The sequence below is a fragment of the Oncorhynchus nerka genome, linkage group LG9a, assembly GCF_034236695.1.
Source record: "Oncorhynchus nerka isolate Pitt River linkage group LG9a, Oner_Uvic_2.0, whole genome shotgun sequence".
Classification (NCBI taxonomy): Eukaryota; Metazoa; Chordata; class Actinopteri; order Salmoniformes; family Salmonidae; genus Oncorhynchus; species Oncorhynchus nerka.
In genome coordinates this window covers 52,633,554-52,655,518 of record NC_088404.1, presented here as the reverse complement: position 1 = coordinate 52,655,518, position 21,965 = coordinate 52,633,554, and the positions used below count along the sequence as shown (strand labels likewise).

Genomic DNA, 21,965 nt, shown 5'->3' with positions numbered 1-21,965 from the left:
TCATTAGAACGTGCGTTGAAGATGTCGTTCCCATAGCAACGATACAAACATTCCCTAACCAGAAACCGTGGATTGATGGCAGCATTCGTGTGAAACTGAAAGCGCGAACCACTGCTTTTAATCAGGGCAAGGTGTCTGGTAACATGACCGAATACAAACAGTGCAGCTATTCCCTCCGCAAGGCTATCAAACAAGCTAAGCGTCAGTACAGAGACAAAGTAGAATCTCAATTCAACGGCTCAGACACAAGAGGCATGTGGCAGGGTCTACAGTCAATCACGGACTACAAGAAGAAACCCAGCCCAGTCACGGACCAGGATGTCTTGCTCCCAGGCAGACTAAATAACTTTTTTGCCCGCTTTGAGGACAATACAGTGCCACTGACACGGCCTGCAACGAAAACATGCGGTCTCTCCTTCACTGCAGCCGAGGTGAGTAAGACATTTAAACGTGTTAACCCTCGCAAGGCTGCAGGCCCAGACGGCATCCCCAGCCGCGCCTCAGAGCATGCGCAGACCAGCTGGCCGGTGTGTTTACGGACATATTCAATCAATCCCTATACCAGTCTGCTGTTCCCACATGCTTCAAGAGGGCCACCATTGTTCCTGTTCCCAAGAAAGCTAAGGTAACTGAGCTAAACGACTACCGCCCCGTAGCACTCACTTCCGTCATCATGAAGTGCTTTGAGAGACTAGTCAAGGACCATATCACCTCCACCCTACCTGACACCCTAGACCCACTCCAATTTGCTTACCGCCCAAATAGGTCCACAGACGATGCAATCTCAACCACACTGCACACTGCCCTAACCCATCTGGACAAGAGGAATACCTATGTGAGAATGCTGTTCATCGACTATAGCTCGGCATTCAACACCATAGTACCCTCCAAGCTCGTCATCAAGATCGAGACCCTGGGTCTCGACCCCGCCCTGTGCAACTGGGTACTGGACTTCCTGATGGGCCGCCCCCAGGTGGTGAGGGTAGGCAACAACATCTCCTCCCCGCTGATCCTCAACACGGGGGCCCCACAAGGGTGCGTTCTGAGCCCTCTCCTGTACTCCCTGTTCACCCACGACTGCGTGGCCACGCATGCCTCCAACTCAATCATCAAGTTTGCGGACGACACAACAGTGGCAGGCTTGATTACCAACAACGACGAGACGGCCTACAGGGAGGAGGTGAGGGCCCTCGGAGTGTGGTGTCAGGAAAATAACCTCACACTCAACGTCAACAAAACTAAGGAGATGATTGTGGACTTCAGGAAACAGCAGAGGGAACACCCCCCTATCCACATCGATGGAACAGTAGTGGAGAGGGTAGCAAGTTTTAAGTTCCTCGGCATACACATCACAGACAAACTGAATGGGTCCACTCACACAGACAGCGTCGTGAAGAAGGCGCAGCAGCGCCTCTTCAACCTCAGGAGGCTGAAGAAATTTGGCTTGTCACCAAAAGCACTCACAAACTTCTACAGATGCACAATCGAGAGCATCCTGGCGGGCTGTATCACCGCCTGGTACGGCAACTGCTCCGCCCTCAACCGTAAGGCTCTCCAGAGGGTAGTGAGGTCTGCACAACGCATCACCGGGGGCAAACTACCTGCCCTCCAGGACACCTACACCACTCGATGTTACAGGAAGGCCATAAAGATCATCAAGGACATCAACCACCCGAGCCACTGCCTGTTCACCCCGCTATCATCCAGAAGGCGAGGTCAGTACAGGTGCATCAAAGCTGGGACCGAGAGACTGAAAAACAGCTTCTATCTCAAGGCCATCAGACTGTTAAACAGCCACCACTAACATTGAGTGGCTGCTGCCAACACACTGACATTGACACTGACCCAACTCCAGCCACTTTTAATAATGGGAATTGATGGGAAATGATGTAAATATATCACTAGCCACTTTAAACAATGCTACCTTATATAATGTTACTTACCCTACATTATTCATCTCATATGCATACGTACTCTATATCATCGACTGCATCCTTATGCATCCTTATGTAATACATGTATCACTAGCCACTTTAACTATGCCACTTTGTTTACTTTGTCTACATACTCATCTCATATGTATATACTGTACTCGATACCATCTACTGTATGCTGCCCTGTACCATCACTCATTCATATATCCTTATGTACATATTCTTTATCCCCTTACACTGTGTATAAGACAGTAGTTTTGGAATTGTTAGTTAGATTACTTGTTGGTTATTACTGCATTGTCGGAACTAGAAGCACAAGCATTTCGCTACATCTGCTAACCATGTGTATGTGACAAATAAAATTTGATTTGATTTGATTTGTCTTAAGAGAGGTGGTCCCTCGTGTCAAAAGTACAGAGCGGTTGGTACAGCCAGTACTTCTTAATTCCCAACAGCGAAGGAATGTTGCGTCCCATCCTGGACTTCAAAATGCTCACACTTCGCAGGCTGTTGCAGTCGGTGCGTCCCAGCAATTAGTTTATGTCCATAGATCTGAAGGATGCATTATTTTATATGGCTATACTTCCTCCCCACAGAAAGTTTGAGGTTTAATTTTGAGGGTGTGGCGTATGACTTCCTGGTTCTGCCTTTAAGGCTCACCCTACTGCCCTGCACCTTTTCTATGGTTGTGGAGACGGCTTTGGCACCTGTGCAGTGCGAGGGGGGATCAGCATATTGGCCTATCTGGATGATTAGCTGAACGTAGCAGAGTCGAGGGAACAGGTTTAGCTCCACACTGCCAAGCTGGTTTCCCATTTTCAGTCTCTGGGGTTCATAATGAATTCAAAGAAAAGTTGTTTGACTCCGGCTCAGCGCATTCAGTTTCTAGGGCGCTGCATTTAAATTATCTAGAGCTAATAAAAGTGTTTTTTTAGAGCTGATGCTTTTCCTTCTGATGTTGGATGGCCAGCATATGTTGGTAAGGTACTACAATAGGATGGTAGTGGCTCATATAGAGCAGTGCTTATGTCTAACGTATCTTCCCGGATCTCTCAACGTGGGTGCGGATCTACCTTCCAGGGGGGATCCTAGCTCTACGGAGTGGAAACTGCAACCCTCGGTGGTTGCCCAGACATAGGACCGTTTCAGCAGAGTCGACGTAGATCTTTAAGTATCACGAGAAAACTTGCATTGTCGTCTGTTTTTCTCAATGAGCGATCTGGCTGGGCTCTCTGTTGGGAACCGATATTTTGGAGTATCAGTGGCATCGGACCCTGCTATGATTTTCCTCCGGTGGTCCTGATTCAAGCCACCGTGGAGAAGGTCCGTCAGGATAGTCTGTTATTGAATCTTGTGGCTCCTTGTTGCCCCAGACAACCCTGGTTCCCGGAGATTATCCACCTGTTGGGCGGGGACCCTTGAAGGGTTCTGTGTCATCAGCGCATGGGATAGTTTGGCACCCACAACCACAGATCTCTGTGGGGTTGGGCCCTGAAAAGGTTGAATTTGACGGATAGTGATTACGACTATGCAGTCGTGCTTGTGCGCCCTCTACGAGAAGGTTATGTGCATAAGTGGCGCGTGTTTGAGGTTCTTTGGTGGACATTTTGATGTTCTTGCATTAACTTTTTTCTTTTCCCACATTAAAGGTTTATATGGCAGCCACCTTGGCGTGTCATGAAGAGATTGACGGCTCTACCCTGGGGTCTCATCCCCTGGTGGTGCGGTTCCTGAAAGGTTGCGTCAGCTCAGACCAGTGTCTAAGCCTATGGCACTGACCTCAGGGACCTGGCTTTGGTCCTGGACACTGTGTGAGCCTCCGTTTGAACCATTGGAGTCTGTGGTCCTGAAGGTCCTTTCCTACAAGACTACTACGCTAATGGCCTTGGCGTCGGCCAAGCACGTTGGGGATCTCCACGAGCTAGTAGTACACCCTTCCTGTTTGGAGTTCTCACATGGGGTAGGGTGCTTTCTAAGGAGCGTCGTTCCTATTGGATTGTGGCATATATCTCCCTGGCATATGACAGCAAATGACAAGGGTTGCCTAGCGGTGTGTGGTAAACCTTAATCCACTAGGGGTGTGGCTGCTTCTTCGACATAGTTCAGGGACATGATGATTGGTGATATGTGTGATGCAGCAAGTTGGGGTTCCTCACATACCTTTGTGAGGTTTTATCGCTTGGATGTAACTGCTCCAGGTGAGGCTCATAGGGTTCTTATGGCAGTGTGCAAGTGGAGCATTTATTCGGGTTAGCAGAGTTCCCTGTGGATTTAAGCCTTGGGCTGTCTTGGGGTGCGGCAGCGCATGAAGTGCGCATTATCAGGGTTACAACAGTTTGCTGTGGGTTTGAGCCTTGGGCTGCCTGGGAGTGCCTGAGTACACCGTTTCCAGGTTACTGTAGGTTCCTGTGGGTTTGAGCCTTGGGCTGCCTGGGAGTGCCTGAGTACACCGTTTCCAGGTTACTGTAGGTTCCTGTGGGTTTGAGCCTCGGCCTGCCTAGTTCATCGATTGGTCAATAATATGCAGCCGAGATTGGGTTCTTCACCAAGTCACGACAAGGGTTCTGTTTTGGACTTGCGGTTCCTTGCGATACGTGTTCTGACATGTCAGGCTCGCAAAGTAAGTATTGTTTTTGGAACCATGAGGTCTATGGACTGTCAGTGCGCATAGCAGAGTTGCAACAGGTTCTGATTCCATATATGGGCTCTGACAGTTCAGGCCTCATGAGGCGCTGACAGTTCAGGCTTCTTGGGTAAGTTAAGCACATTCTTACTCCTGAACCTTTTTAGGCTTGCCATAATAAAGGGATTGAATACTTGACTCGAGACATTTCAGCTTTTCATTTTGAATTAATTTGTATAAATTTCAAAAAACATAATTCCACTTTGACATTATGGGGTATTGTGTGTAGACCAGTGACACGGAATCTCAATGTAATCCATTTTAAATTCAGGCTACAACACAACAAAACAAGGAAAAAGTCAAGCAAGGGGTGTGAATACATTCTGAAGGCACTGTAGTTGCTCCGCTACCATCTAGAAGGCAGAGACAGTACAGTACCCTGCCCTGAACCTTAGAGATTGCTGGCATATGGTACTGTACATACTGTATTTTATTCATGACTCATCCTATATAACTATTGCTGTTCACACCTTTTCTATTCGTATACTGTCCATACTGTCTATACACACACCATTCACACAAATATATATTTATAATCCGGAATGACATTGCTCGTTATGAAAAGTCTTACTTTCTTGTTCTTTTTTAAAATGTTATTGTGGATTATGCGTGTATTGTTTTGTATTGCTAGATATTGCTGCACTGTTGGAGCTAGAAACATAAGCATTTCGCTACACCTGCAATAACATCTTAAAAAAAACGGTGTACTGTACACGACCAATAAACTGTGATTTGATTTGTGACTTGCACAACATGGTACTATTAGAACACGTGAAAGCTCTGACATCTAGGTATTTTACCGACTTGAAATTATAGTGCTGCTGAGGTATTTTCCTAACGTTCCTCAGAAACCATGTTTCAGTGTTATTTTCAAGTCTAAAAGGAAATCTGAGTGTCCAAATGGCTTCCTGCCCGTGCCATGGAGAATGTGGTCGGCTCAGGTGCAGAAACAAAGGACACTTCTGTTTTAGCCGTGTCACATATGGGGTAGAATAACAACCGCCTAGCGGTTTGTGTGTCTAAGGGCTGCTGAGGGAAATCACTCAGGTGTGCACTTTCATTTATTGCGGCACTTGCAGTTTGTGTGTGTGGGTGTGTGTGCGCGCGCGTGTGTGATGTCTTATGTGGTATCCATCTCCAGCGTGTATTGTCAGCCCCTGCATTGTGCATGAGATCCATCTCGCTAATTCACCACAAAATATTCAATTCCTTAACCGCATGGGGTAGCAAACCATGTGACATACAATGCACTAAAGGTTTATGCTGATTACTATGAAAGTCCTGAATGTCGGCCATTTCAAAACTGAGCTACCGTACAATTGGCAGAGTCACTGAGACACCACACAGTCGTTGCTATTTTCCTTTATTTGGTGTAAGATACTGTAAACAGTTCCAGACAAACATGTCATTGTCTGCAGGCCTCAATGTCTGTGGTCTTAATAATTGCAGAGTCACAGTTAGCAATACATTTTCAGGACTTTTTAATGCTTTGTGGGGGAACATTAAGCCCATTTCAGTCTTTACGTGAAACCACTGCCTGTATTCAGCAATTGGGTCCACAAGCCAAAAACATAAAGCAAAATACAGCCCTATAGAGCCCCTCATTAGTTTGCCAGAGGAAGTAAAATAGCATATAACAAAAGAAGATTTGGGATACTATGCAGTTTAAGAAGGAATAAGGAAGCCCACTTACCATCTCATAAAAAGCTTAAAGTTCAGAGTGGTGCTAGACAAATTCCTCAAACCAATCCCACAGCTCTGTTTTCCCTTGGGAGAGTGGGTTCCCAGGAAGTAACTAACTAGCGCAGCCATCTGACCTCCCTGGCCTTTAAATAGACATGATATGCCCCGTATGGGCGACTAGACGGCATAGTGTCCTACCAGTCCTCTAATTGAGCTATGAGAGGAGGTTCACAGGAGGAGACTGTGGTCACAACCTCAGCTATGAGGCTGTCATCGGGAGGGGAAGGCCTGGGAAGGATGGGTAGGATGGCTGGGTGGGTGGTGGGAACATGACGGCACTTTGCTCTGCTCTGGCATTCCAGTCCCACACACAGTGGGCTGTCTCAATGTGGGCCCTGTCCTCTCAGACCCACAGGGCAGCACTAACAGAGCCTGTTCACAGCGACTGAAGCAGCGAACAAAAGCTATAGGCATGCTAGCAACAAAAGATAGTTATGCTGGAAGAGACTACGGTACCATGGAAGAGACCGTGTTAAAAGAAACAAACCTGTATATCATAAATGCTGCTAGCTACACCATAGGTGGCTAAGCAGATTGACACCAAATAGTCAACGACCAAATAATCAGTGGGCTAGTTGGCACACTGAACAATCTGCCCTAGGTTTAAGAATATTGCAAAGATCAACAGGTTCTTTCCAGAATCCAAAATCCCCTCTAGCTGATATCTCAAGAGAGTCTAAAAGTAGAGCATTCCCCAGATAACAGTGGTATTTTTGGTTTGAGTTAGCTTTTTCCCAAACTAGCGGTCGCCTTATTTCAAAATGGGGTTACGAGAGAAACTGAAATAAAATGTAAAGAAATTCATAGAACCGGGGATATGTCAGTAATAAACAGAGAAGTTCTGTTTTCTTCCTACAAATGTGGCTCTACCTTTTGAACAGTTTAAGCTACAAAATATTATAACCACTGGAAGATCAAACTGTTTTGCTCTACAATGCCCACAAGCCGCATAGGAGTCAGAGTGGACAAAACCAGGCACTAAATCAGACTGGGGGAAAAAGAACATCATCAATGATAACTTTATTTTCTACACAGAAGATCACACATAATTATTGCCTGATGATCTTCTGAACTTCCCGATACCTTTCTGATTGATTTCAGTCACTTCAAACCATACTTCCTTCAGATTGAAATACTGTCAAAAGTTCTGTCAGACTGATTTGTAATAGACTGTCATAGTCCATTAGCCATTGATTACATCACTTTTTTTTACATGTTGGGGTCATGAAAAATAGTTTATCAAATTGGGGTCACGGGCCAAAGCGTTTGAGAACCCCCTGAGTTAGCTTATGGCTTGCCAATGCTAACAGAGAGGGGAAATAACTAGTTACTTACTTTAGGCCAATGGACTGCGGTAACTGCTGGTAAGTTTTAAACACGTGTATGAAATCACTGAGCATAACTATTAAGCCATCTAACATCTATTCAAACTACAGGATCTAGGCACTCATGTTCTCCTGCACATTTATCACATCTAGGAATCTCCATCCTACACACTGCTGCCACATGACCATAAGCTTGACACCTAAAACACTGTAATGGATTCAGGACAAACACACAAGTGATAACTGACTTTATCTGTTAAAGACTCTGCATCAAAACTCAGTAGTACAGACAGTGTCTTCTCTGTTTCACCACGCTCCCCACTGGGTCTGCGTCGCACCAATTGGCGGGCGTCACAGACACCGGGAATCTTCAAATTCAGTTGATCCTCCTCAACACTTAACGCCACCCCAGTTATCACTCCTTTTAACGGCGCCCTGCTCCGGAGAGGAAAGCAAGTCACAGTTCTTGTCCCCAGTCACGTGGTGTGGTGCACGCTCCCTCTGGACAGCAGAAATGCAAAAAATCTACACGATTCCACTTCGAGTCACTTTCACCAACCCAACATTCCCCAACCTGCTTTCCACCCAACCTGACACCACATATGGATCTGCCAGAAGACAAGGATCCATTCTCTCCAAAAAAATCTAACTTCTACTGGGCCAGAATCATCTTTGTCATCATCAGGAAGAGGCTCAAACTCAGCGGTCTTCACCGGACCTGCCACTGCAGTTAATTCATCTTCACTCTTGTTTACATTCAATTTCCTTCTGTTGCTCTTCCAAAAGTTCTGTGTCATCCACCACTCCATATTCACTCAAAACATGTTCCACTTTTCTCCTTTTTTTCTGTCCACCATCTTCTTCTTCATCAGATCATCCAGAAGGCTTGTGGATTCCCCCATTCCATATTTACTTCTAAAATGTTCCACGTTTCTCCTTTTTTCCTGTCCGCCATCTTAACTTTAAAGAGAAAGTACCACAATATATCAGAAGTCTGATTCACTGAGGACAAGTTTCACTTGTTTTGTTGAAATACTTCTCAATTCGTCGAGCAAGGGAGAACTGTGAAGCTTCATATTAAGAAAAGAAAAGCTTTGATGTTGTTGGAGCTCAACTCTGGTAGAGCTGGGGTGGCAGCCCATTGACACAAGCAGAGAACATACAGTGCATTCGAAAAGTATTCAGACTCCTTTCCTTTTCCACATTTGGTTACGTTACAGCCTTATTCTAAAATGGATTACATCATTTTTTTTGCTCATCAATCTACACACAATACCCCATAATGACAAAGCAAGAAATGTTTGCAAATGTATTCAAAATAAAAAACAGATACCTTATTTACATAAGTATTCAGACCCTTTGCTATGAGACTCGAAATTGAGCTCAGCTGCATCCTGTTTCCATTGATCATCCTTGATGTTTCTACAACTTTTTTGGAGTCCACCTGTGGTAAATTCAATTGATTGAACATGATTTGGAAAGGCACACACCTGTCTATTTAAGTTCCCACACTTGACAGTGCATGTCAGAGCAAAAACCAAGCCATGAGGTCGAAGGAGTTGTCCCTAGAACTCCGAGGCATGATTGTGTTGAGGCACAAATCTGGGTAAGGGTACAAAACATTTCTGCAGGTCCCCAAGAACACAGTGGCCTCCATCATTCTTGAAATTGAAGAAGTTTGGAACCACCAAGACTCTTCCTAGAGCTAACTGGGCCAAACTGAGCAATCGGGGGATTGATCAGGGAGGTGGACAAGAACCCGATGGTCACTCTCCAGAGTTCCTCTGTGGAGATGGGAGAACCTTCTAGAAGGACAACCATCTCTGCAGAACTTGACCAATCAGGCCTTTATGGTAGAGTGGCCAGACAGAAGCCACTCCTCAGCAAAAGGCACATGACAGCCCGCTTGGAGTTTGCCAAAATGCACCTATGGATTCTCAGACTGTGAGAAACAAGATTTTCTGGTCTAATGAAACCAAGATTGAACTCTTTGGCCTGAATGCAAAGTGTCATGTCTGGAGGAAACCTGGTACCATCGACTACGGTGAAGCATGATGGTGGCAGCATCATAATCTAGGGATGTTTTTCAGAGGTTAGGGTCTGGGAGACTAGTCAGGATCGAGGGAAAGATGAATGGAGCAAAGTACAGAGACATCCTTGATGAAAAATACTTAAAATATGTTCAAACCCCAATTTGCACCACTTCTGTTGAATCACCCATATACTACAATTCTGTGCCCTGTCCTGACATTCTTCTCTTCCTCCTCCTATTCTCTCCTGCCCCTCTTTCTCTCTACCCCCCTCTTTATTTTCCCTCTTCTGTCCTCCCTTTCTCTTCTGCTCTGTTTATTTCCTCCCTACTTCTATCTCTCCTCCCCCATATCATCTCCTCCTCTCTCTTTCGCTCTTTCCCACATCCCTCTATCCACAAGTCTCCCTCGGAGAGAGAGAGAGCACACTGAGAGTTGGCCTCTACCTGGCTCTGGATGACCCCCCTCGCCGACCTTCCCCTCCCCTCCCTTCTCTGCCATGGAGATGGAACTCTCCGAGAAGGAGAGCCTAATTAGCCCTGACACTCCTGTATAGTGACTCACTTTGCACAGGACGCATCCTCCCTCCCTCCCTTCCCCTCCCCTCCTCCCTCGCATGTCCCCTTAGCTCCACAGCTCTTTCAACCTACAAAACAGGAAGCAGCGACTTTCGATAGCAGCAACTTCAACAAAAAACCTGGACCCCCCCCCCCCCAATCACCTCCCCCAATGCATTCTCCCGCCCACTCCTTCCCAGCATCGCTCCGTGTGTCTCAGCCTCTTACATCTACAACGCTCCTGAACTCTATCCGTCAGCATCCCCAGGCAGACAGAGGCATCTCTCAGGAAGACGTCAAATGCTCTACACCTTTTTGTGTCATTAGCTGCACAGTGAGACCGCCTGTGGAAATGGTTAGTGCTATAGGTCCTAAACTATAATAACTACCGTATCGAGTTATTCTTTGATAGCGATAAGGGGATTTTTTAAAGTGCACTTGCAAGACCATATAATAGGCACTTGGTGAAAATACAGTGCACATTAGATAAAGAGGTTCTAACCCAGCGTTTTCCCAATTGGTCATGGGGACCCCAAGCACTACACAGCAGATTCAAATGATCAACTCACCATTAAGCTTTAATTATTTTAATCAGCTGTTTAGTGCGAGGGTAAAAAACGAAATGTGTACCCTTTGGGGTCCCCAGGAATGCTGTGCCAACCCTTTACATGAATTAGGTGTGCTTGCTGAAGACAAATGATTTGTATTATTATCATTTGATTTATTCAGAAGAAGAAGAACAAATTCACCATCAGCAGCCTCGCGGCTGTGCCGCAGTTACTAGTAATACCAATACTACTAATATTACATTAACTACCACTACTACCACCACCACTACTGTCACAGTCCCCACTACTTCCACTACTAGCCCACTATAACAACTCTTGGACTGTTCGAGCTCGAGACACCAAACCGACTTTCACATGTTTAAGCTATCTGTTCGTATCGAATCAATCAATCAACCTTTCCCTCTACCTACTTTTTCAACTATAATTAGTCACCACCATTACTACGGCAGACACTATCACTACTATTTCTTATTTCAAATCTGTAAATATTTTAAAACAAGCTAGCAAGCACACCACATCTTCAGGAAATGTACTTCTCTATTTCTAAATTATTTTCAAGTAGACCATATTTGAATATTGTCAAATATATCATAAACCCTTAGTTGTCAGGTAAAGTTTTCAATTGAATGGAGTGTATCTCCTCGTGCACCGGAAAAGCTCTGATTACGTGAAGCTAAGCTGACTGCGGGAGCTGTCAGTGCTTTCCGTGGAAGGTCCCTTACTCTGTTTGACTGCTCTGTCTGAAATGATTGAGTGGCACTTTGAAGGCTATATTATTTTGACAGGCCAACTTAAAGGCCTCATGTGGGCGATGGGAGAATTAATAAAACATGGCAGTGTTGCTATTTCAACAAAAGCCAAGTTTAGACCAACTGTAATATAAATAGGGAGACATGTTGAATGCACACAGTGGATTGTTCACTTCCTGGATTTCACATTGCACACCATTTTAATAGAAAACTGAGAAATGAAGTGTCAGAGAACTTTTCAAAATACAACTTTATTTACTTTACTGTTCTTTAGCAGGTTTATTTGACAGGGACAATGCTCGTTAATCAACATTTACGTAAATGTGCCAAGGTTAGCCAGCTGTCAAATTTTAACGGTCGTCTTTGGACAGGAAGATAAAAGTACTTCCTGTTGTTTGGAAAGAGTGATGTTTAAATATTTGTTGTTTGGTGTGTTTGAGAACCACCCTCAAAGTTACGTTTATATGAGTAGAATAGTGCAGAGCAACAACACAAAAAATCCCGGTTGCCCTTTAAGCTACCTCTTAGACCTACAGTGCATTCGGAAAGTATTCAGTCCCCTTGACTTTTTCTACATTTTGTTACTTTACAGCCTTATTATTAAGTTGATCAAATTGTTATTTTTCCTGATCGATCTACACACAATACCCCATAATTACAAAGCAAAAACATATTTTTAGAAATAAATAAAATATCACATTTACATAAGTGTTCAGACCCTTTACTCAGTACTTTGTTGAAGCACCTTTGGCAGCGATTACATCCTTGAGTCTTCTTGGGTATGGTAATCGGAATATCCAGTAGGTCATAAGATCCATTTTAGAGTAAAGCTGTAACGTAACAAAATGTGGGAGGTCAAGGTGTCTGAATACTTTCCGAATGCACTTTACATATAGGTATGGATAAAGTGACTAGACAACAGGATAGATAATAAACGGTAGTAGCAGATTATGTGATGAGTCATTTTTGTTGTTGTTGCAAAAACAGTCAATGCAGATAGTTAAATAGTTAACAGATAGCTACCCGGACTAATTATTTTGCAATCTTATGGCTTGGGGATAAAAGCTGTTCAGGATCCTGTTGGTTCCAGAAGTGGTGCTTCGGGGTACCGCTTGCCGTGCAGTAGCAGAGAGAACAGTCCATGACTTGGGTGTCTGGAGTCTACTATAATAAACAGGAAGCAGCGCAGGTCCTAATCCAGGCTCTTGTCATCCCCCATCTAGACTACTGCAACTCTCTGTGGGCTGGGCTCCCCGCTTATGCCATCAAATCCCTGCAATTTACCGAGAATGTTGCAGCCCGCCTGATGTTCAACCTTCATGAGTTCTCCCATGTCACCGCTTCTCCGCACATTCAACCATCCACCCATTCAACCATCCACACATTCAACCATCCACACATTCAACCATCCACACATTCAACCATCCACACATTCAACCATCCACACATTCAACCATCCACACATTCAACCATCCACACATTCAACCATCCACACATTCAACCATCCACACATTCAACCACCCACACATTCAACCATCCACACATTCAACCATCCACACATTCAACCATCCTATGACAGGAAACCTTTGATACATTTGAAAAGGTTATCATAACATGTGCTACAAAGAATGCAGTCTACCTATTTAAACACCCTTAAGGGCTGGCCTATGTGGGCAAAATGCGCCGGGCACTCAAGACACGCATATCCGAACATAGGAGTAGTATCAGAAACCAAGATCCCAAAAGTCTAGTCACTATGCACTTTATGAGGTGGCAGATAGCCTAGTGGTTAAAGCATTGAGCCAGTAACCGAAAGGTTCCTAGATTGAATCCCCGAGCTGACAAGGTAAAAATCTGTTGTTCTGCTCCTGAACAAAGCACTGTTACTAGGCCGTCATTGTTCTTGTATTTGTTCTTAACTGACTTGCCTAGTTAAATAAAGGTTAAATAACTTTTTTTTTTTTTAAATGACTGCCAGACATAATGTTGCCTCATTAAAGTACATGGGTATCGAGCATGTCAAAGTCCCGAGGCGAGGAGGGGGACATCAATAGATATTCCGATTGGAAACCATGTCTCCAAAAGGACAAAATGAGGACTTATTCTAAAATGTATTAAATAAATTCTTCTCCTTAGCAATCTACACATAATACCCCATAATGACAAAGCACATTTTTGCAAATTTATTACTTACAAATACATAAGTATTCTGACCCTTTACTCAGTACTTTGCTGAAGCACCTTTGGCAGCGATTACAGCATCGAGTCTTCTTGGGTAAGACGCTACAAGCTTGGCACACCTGTATTTGGGGAGTTTCTACCATTCTTCTCTGCAGATCCTCTCAAGTGCTGTCAGGTTGGATGGGGAGCGTTACTGCACAGCTATTTTCGATGTTCCATCGGGTTCAATCAATTTAATTTACCACAGGTGGACTCCAATCAAGTTGTAGAAACATCTAAAGGATGATCAATGGAAATAGGATGCACCTGTGCTCAATTGCGAGTCTAATAGCAAAGGGTCTGAATACTTATCTAAATAAGGTATTTCTGTTTATTATTTTTTATACATTTGCTAAAAAAAAAATACTGTTTTTCGCTTTGTCATTATGGGGTATTGTGTGTAGATTGCTGAGGATAATTTTTTTAAATCCATTTTAGAATAAGGCTGTAACGTAACAAAATGTGGAAAAAGTCAAGGTTGTCTGAATACTTTTCCCGAAGGCACTGTATAAATTATTGTTTTTGTGCTGCCCCTTTTAACTTAAATATGTTTATACAACGGGTGGGTCTAATCCTAAATGTTGATTGGTTAAAACTGAATTCCAGCCCGTGTCTATTCCACATGTTACCACCGGCTATATCTATGATGTTAAAATTACTATTTATTCTGTTCCATCTGACTGCGCAATCCACTGTTTCATTAGCCCAGCCAAGCAATTTATAAACTAGATCTCCACTATAAAAAGCATCTAGACATTATTTCACAATTCTTTTAGACTAACATTCAGTTTTCAACAAAGGAGATTTGCAATAACCTTGTTTTTCTCACTGACATTTGCAACATTGTTTCAATATTCAAATTCGGTCTCCAGCTGTCCCATAGTAATGGACGAGTCAGGACGAGACAGACAGGCAGGCAGTGTTTCTCAGCCAGTCGAAATCATGAATCAGCTGGCAATTTTATGGATATACACAAAAAAAATGTCAATTGAAGAAAGGTCAAACAAAACTAAGTGCAGCTAGTTTGCAGTCTTTCCATCTTCAGTTTGGAGTGATTGTGTTAGCTGTCTTGTTGGCTAGCTCCTCTGAACAACAGTGTCCTGACAAGTGAGCACATTTTCTATGCCAGGTGAAATCGCACCTCATTAGCTCATTGTTATGGATTCATCCAAATAAATGTCACTAGAAAACAGCTTAAACAAACGCAAATGCAGCTACTGTACTGTTATTCTGGCTGACTGTAAGTTAGTCGTAGTTGGCTAGCTAGCAAGCAAGGGATAAGAACGTTGCCAGCCAGTATGGCAATGGAACATTTAGAAAGAACGACTGGGTCGGGTCCATAGATACAGAACAATAAAGAACGAACGACAGGATCGCGTCAATAGATAGAGAACAAAAAGACTGAACGACAGGATCGCGTCAATAGATAGAGAACAAAAAGACTGAACGATTGGGTCGGGTCTCTGCCAACCGAACCGATAGGATGAACGACCAGCCGGCTTGGGTAGCAACCCTAGATTTGTGCCGGGACTATGTATTGTGGAAAGATGAACTAGTATGAATAAATTCATCAAAGTAACGTTTTTAATGAAAATATGTCAATCATTATTTGAATATGTTGCTAACCCATTTAAAAGTGATAATGCCCTCAAAGCTGACGTTTTGAGGATACATTGGCAGGGTTTGCCAATGGCCCGTGCCAATATATCCTCCAAACACCGGCCTCTCGGCCGAATTGGTGCTTGTTTTAGGTCTATAAACATGGGTGTGGTACACTTCCGGTGAAATAACCTGACAAAGATCCTTGTAGGATCGAAACTCTGTTTGTTTATTAAATAAAGGTACGCGGTGGAGCTCATTAGGCTCCATTTCTTTTTTAACTACTTTTTTCATCCCTGCACCGCACGAAATGATGTGTGTTTGATCAAACTTGACTAATGAATTAAAACATATCATGATGTAAATAGATTTCCTAAGTTTGGAGACATGTTTTTTTTTATTGTTATTTTATTGGGGACAGCAATTTGCATCACTTCTATAGAATCATCCATATAGGGAAAACAAGTTTCATTGGTGAGACTGCAAGAACACAAGTGTGTGAATAGGGGAATAAGGGATGCAAAGAGAGGGAAACAGGAGAGAGAGAGAGAGATGAAGCATATTGGGATGTATTTTATGAAGTAAGGTATATGAGCCCCTTTCTGCCTAACTTAAGTGGCCCATTACGGAATGAAAGAGAGAAAAGGAGCCTGCTATCAGAGAAGAGAAAGATGGATGTCTGACATATTAAGTGTGCGTGTTATCCCCAGCTGACAGGTGGCACTAAGTATGAACTTTACTCCTATCACTCTTTTCATATCCCTCTCCTCTCTCACACATCGCTCAACTCACATGTATTGTACGTATCACGATTGTTTCATCAACTTGGTCTCATTTGTATTTGTATTTATTAAGGATCCCCATTCCCCCTGGGGTCCAGCAACAAACATTAAGACAGTTACAGTATATAGAGTTTAAAATATTACATGATATTACATTTCCTAACACTTTACAAAATACATTTAGTGTATTCCCTCAGGTCACTAATCCATTATCACATATTTACAATACAACATCAATCTGTACATGTGTGTAGAGAGCACGTCTTATGTGAATGTGTCTGTGCCTGTGTTTCTCTTCACAGTACCCGCCGTTCCATAAGGTGTATCTTAATCTGTTGTTTTTTTTCAATCCGATTCTACTGCTACAGTTACTTGATGTGGAATAGAGATCATGTAGCCACCCCTCTGTGTAGTACTGTGCGCCTCCCATAGTCTGTTATTAACTTGGGGATTGTGAAGAGACCTCCGGTGACATGTCTTGTAGGGTATGCATGGGTGTCTGAGCTGTGTGCTAGCAGTTTAAACAGACAGCTCTTTTTTATTTTTTTATTTTACCTTTATTTAACCAAGCAAGTCAGTTAAGAACAAATTCTTGTTTTCAATGACGGCCTAGGAACAGTGGGTTAACTGCCTGTTCAGGGGCAAACGACAGATTTGTACCTTGTCAGCTCGGGGGTTTGAACTCGCAACCTTCCGGTTACTAGTCACACGCTCTAACCACAAGGCTACCCTGCCACCCTACACTGCCACCCTACTCTGTGCTTTCAGCATGTCAATACTTCTTACAAAAACAAGTAGTGGTGAATTCAATCTCTCCTCCACTTTGCGCCATGAGAGATTTACCTGCATATTATTAATGTTAGCTCTCCGTGTACATTTAAGGGACAGCCGTGCTGACTTATTCTGAGCCAATTGTAATTTTCCAATGTCCCTCTTTGTGGAACCTGACCACACAAGTGAACAGAAAATAAAGCCTGTAGGACCTGTCTTGTTGATAGTGTTGTTAAAAAGGCATACTGCACTTTATTATGGTCAGACATCTCCCCATCTTTGTTACTGTTGTATCAACATGTTCTGACCATGACAATCCAGGGATAATCCAAGTAATAGTCACCTCAACTTGCTAAATTTCCACATTATTTATTATAAGATGTAGTTGAGGTTTAGGGTTCAGTGAATTATTTGTCCCAAATTAAATGCTTTGAGTTTTTTAAATATTTAGGACTAAAATATTCCATGCCACCCATTCTGAAACTAACTGTAGCTCTTTGTTAAGTGTTGCAGTGATTTCACTTGCTGAAGTAGCTGACACCTATAGTGTTGAGTCATCCGCATACGTAGCCACACTGGCTCTACTCAAGGCCAATGGCATGTCATTAGTAAAGATTGAAAAATGTAAGGGGCCCAGACAGCTTCCCTGGGGAATTTCTGATTCTACCTGGCTTCCATTAAATAACACCCTTTATGTTCTGTTAGACAGGTAACTCTTTATCCACAATATAGCAGAGGGTGTAAGCCCATAACATATCCTTTTTTTCCCCATCAGCAGTCTATGATCAATAATGTCAAAAGCCCCACTGAAGTCTAAGAATATAAACTCAGCAAAAAAAGAATCGTCCTCTCACTGTCAACTGCGTTTATTTTCAGCATACTTAAAATGTGTAAATATTTGTATGAACATAACAAGATTCAACAACTGAGACATAAATTGAATAATGTGTCCCTGAACTAAATAATGTGTCCAATTCAAAAGTAACAGTCATTATCTGGTGTGGCCACCAGCTGCATTAAGTACTGCAGTGCATCTCCTCCTCATGGACTACACCAGATTTGCCAATTCTTGCAGTGAAATGTTATCCCACTTTTCCACCAAGGCATCTGCAAGTTCACTGACATTTCTGGGGGGAATGGCCCTAGCCCTCACCCTCCGAACCAACAGGTCGCAGACGTGCTCAATGGGATTGAGATCTGGGCTCTTCTCTGGCCATGGCAGAACGCTGACATTCCTCTCTTGCAGGAAATCACGCACAGAATGAACAGCATGGCTCGTGGCATTGTCATGCTGGAGGGTCATGTCAGGATGAGCCTGCAGGAAGGGTACCACATGAGGGAGGCGGATGTCTTCCCTGTAATGCACAGCGTTGAGATTACCTGCAATGACAACAAGCTCAGTCCGATGATGCTGTGACACTAATTCGAATCCGACCATCACCCCTGGTGAGACAAAACCGTGACCCGTCAGTGAAGAGCACTTTTTGCCAGTCCTGTCTGGTCCAGCGACGGTGGGTTTGTGCCCACTGCCTTACAACAGGTCTTCAAGCCCTCAGTACAGCCTCTCTCAGCCTATTGCGGACAGTCTGAGCACTGATGGAGGGATTGTGCATTCCTGGTGTAACTCGGGCAGTTGTTGTTGCCATCCTGTACCTCTCCCACAGGTGTGATTACAAGTGGTCTGCCACTGCGAGGACGATCAGCTGTCCGTCCTGTCTCCCTGTAGCGCTGTCTTAGGCGTCTCACAGTACGGACATTGCAATTTATTGCCCTGGCCACATCTGCAGTCCTCATGCCTCCTTGCAGCATGCCTAAGGCACGTTCACACAGATGAGCAGGGACCCTGGGCATCTTTCTTTTGGTGTTTTTCAGAGTCAGTAGAAAGGCCTCTTTAGTGTCATACGTTTTCATAACTGTGACCTTAATTGCCTATCGTCCGTAAGCTGTTAGTGTCTTAATTAACGACCGTTCCACAGTTGCATGTTCATTAATTGTTCATGGTTCATTGAACAGGCATGGGAAACAGTGTTTAAACCCTTGACAATGAAGATCTGTGAAGTTATTTGGATTTTAACAACTTATCTTTGACAGGGTTCTGAAAAAGGTCTGTTTATTTTTTTGCTGAGTTTTGCTCCTACAATCTTTTTATCATCACTTTCTCAAAGTCAATTGTTAGTAATTTGTGTAAGTGCAGTGCTTGTTGAATGTCCTTCCCTATAAGTGTGCTGAAAGTATCTTGTCAATTTATTTACAGTAAATAGCGTTGTATCTGGTCAAACACAAAAAAAATCAAATGTTTACTAAAGGTTGGTAACAGGCTGATTGCGCGGCTATTTGAGTTTTTAAAGGAGGCTTTACTATTCTTGGGTATTGGCATTACTTTTGTTTCCCTCCAGGCCTGAGGCCACACATTTTCTAGTAGGCTTAGATTGAAGATATGACAAATAGGAGTTATTATCCTCAGTAATTTGCCATCCAAGTTGTCAGACCCCGGTGGCTTGTCATTGTTGATAGACAACAATCATTTTTTCACTTCTTCCACACTCACTTTACGTAATTCAAGCTATCAAACTTCTCTTTCATAATTTTATCAGTTATACTTGGATGTGTAGTGTCAGCATTTGTTGCTGGCATGCCATGCCTAAATGTGCTAATCTTGCCAATGAAAATGGAAGTGGTTTTTGATGGAACTGAGTTAGCCTTTTTGCCCAAAATTTCATTTAGGGTGCTCCAAAGTTTTTTATTATCATTCTTATATAATTATAATTGATCTTTGTTTCATGGTGTAGTTTTTTGTTCAGTTTAGTCAAATGATTTCTCACTTTGCAGTATGTTTGCCAATCGGTTGTGCAGCCAGACTTATTTGTCATTTTATTTTGCCTCATCCCTCTCAACCATTCCATTTTTAAATTCCTCATCAATCCACCGTATACAATAGCTGTAGGATCAGCAGAGGACATACATTAGGTTACTTACATTGTGTCTTCCAACGCCCCTGGGATAATGTACATTTGCTGAAGCATTCAGCGACACAATGGTAGGGATTAACTGAGCTGGGCTTTGGGTCATTGATAAGTCATTGTCTCAGCTTATAAATGCTGTGGAAGGATCCAGGAACCCAAACGATTTGGGTGAATCGCTTTGGTTCCAGAAGGTATCAAAATGGTCAATATATTTTATACCCACAGAGCTGCAACAGTCTGGTAGCCAGTTATGGAGGGATAAAAGTCTGCTGAAATGTTCAATGCCACGATTTAGGGATGGCACAGGGCCAGATATTATGCGCCATTTGTTGGTGTCAAGCAGAGACCCAATCAGTTCTTTCAAATCCATCTTCAGCTGTTCTGAGCTGCTCTTTATAATGTCATTGAATCCCACATGCAATATGACAGACTCAATTTCCCGATGCAGGTTTAAAATGTTTGGGTGCAGCTTATTGATGGCTTATACTCGTGCTCCTGGATATCACAAGGTTTTTGCTCCAGGGACTGAGACATTTCTCACCATAGAACTGTCCAATAACAACAAGAAGGTGATGGAGAAATCCGCCCATTCCTACCACTCACACAATTCGTTGAACCTTTCACGGGCCCGTGAGAAGTAGAATAGCGTACAACCGCTGCTTCTGGCAATAGGTCCAGACCTCCCACAGCAAACAGTCCGCCAGATCCAGAAAGAGGAAGAGGAGCCAACCTCGATGACGAAGCCACCGCTGGAGTCAGTGTAGTTGGAGTCATCACAGCTGTCGCAGACACAGGCAGTCCCAGCGATGAAGGCACAGGTAGATCAGGCACCAGTGCAGCGAAGCTATTCCTTATGTCAATCTGATGCGAACCTCTTGCAGCCAATCGGGTCCGCTTAGCAGCATGCCGCTGCCTTCGGTTTCCACGACTTGTGACATGGGACCAGTGCTGATTGGAACAGTCTTCTTGCTGTTCTCCATCTACTCCTCTACAAGATGGAGGAGGAGAAGCAGATGGAGGTGACTTCCTTGGTAGATAAGTAAATTCCAGGGAGCACAGGCCGTTCGGAGAGGGACAGATGGCGAGGCGGGGAAACATCCATCAGGTCCGAGCGGCGTCCAGCCACAGGAGTGGAGAACGGGAAAGTTCTCATTTGTGTTTCCCCCATAAGTTCGCACAAAACTGAGATTTGCTTGCTAAGCATAGCCACCTCATTCCTGTAATTCTCCGCTAGCAAACAATTTCCACATTGGAACTCCGGATTGTCAATATTGTCCCAGACAAGAGCGTAATAAACACAGCTTCTACAGCGCTGGAAACGTTTGTTAGCTATTCCAGGCGAAGGGGGCTCCATTGAAACCTAGCTAGCTGGCTAGTTGGTAGCAGGTGTTGACAAACACTTATGAACAAAATGAAAATAAAACAAAATAAAACTTAGGAAAAAACAGCAACAGGTCGAGGCGCAGGAGGTATCTATTTATATATTTATTGTTTCCTAGTGAATACATGCATTCCTTGTCTGACTTGACATGGATGCATCTGATGTCCCATGTTTGTCTCACTCTGGAACAGTCTCTCTTTACCTGCATAATCCTGTCTCTCCATATTTAAAATAATATATATATGTATTTTATGGATTTTTCAGATTGTATTGAACAGGTAGAGAAGTTGACAGATAGCGAGAAGTTGTGTCAAACGGCAATAGGCCGGATATGAACCTATGCCGACACTATAGAGGCTGCAGCATACTGCTAGACCAGCCAGGTCACTTTCCTTCACTGCCCTGAATAGCTTTCTCTTTTGCAACAAAGGGAAATCAGGGTTTTCTGGCCTTTCGATTGTGACAATTTTGTAACTGTCACACACACACATAGAAAACACAATTACATTTACATTTACATTTAAGTCATTTAGCAGACGCTCTTATCCAGAGCGACTTACAATCTTTGCACACCGCACAAAAGTTCTAGTTCCACTTCTGGCTACACACAAAGATCTGTAAAAACACACCGTAATGAGGCTTTGGAGAGAGTCCCGCAG

General features: G+C 43.6%; 1 protein-coding gene across 2 annotated transcripts in view; it reads right to left on the bottom strand.

Moving 5' to 3' along the window:
• Nucleotides 1-21,965, bottom strand: part of LOC115134508 (protein inscuteable homolog) — a 100,265-nt gene that overhangs the window by 57,235 nt on the left and 21,065 nt on the right. The window lies entirely within an intron of this gene.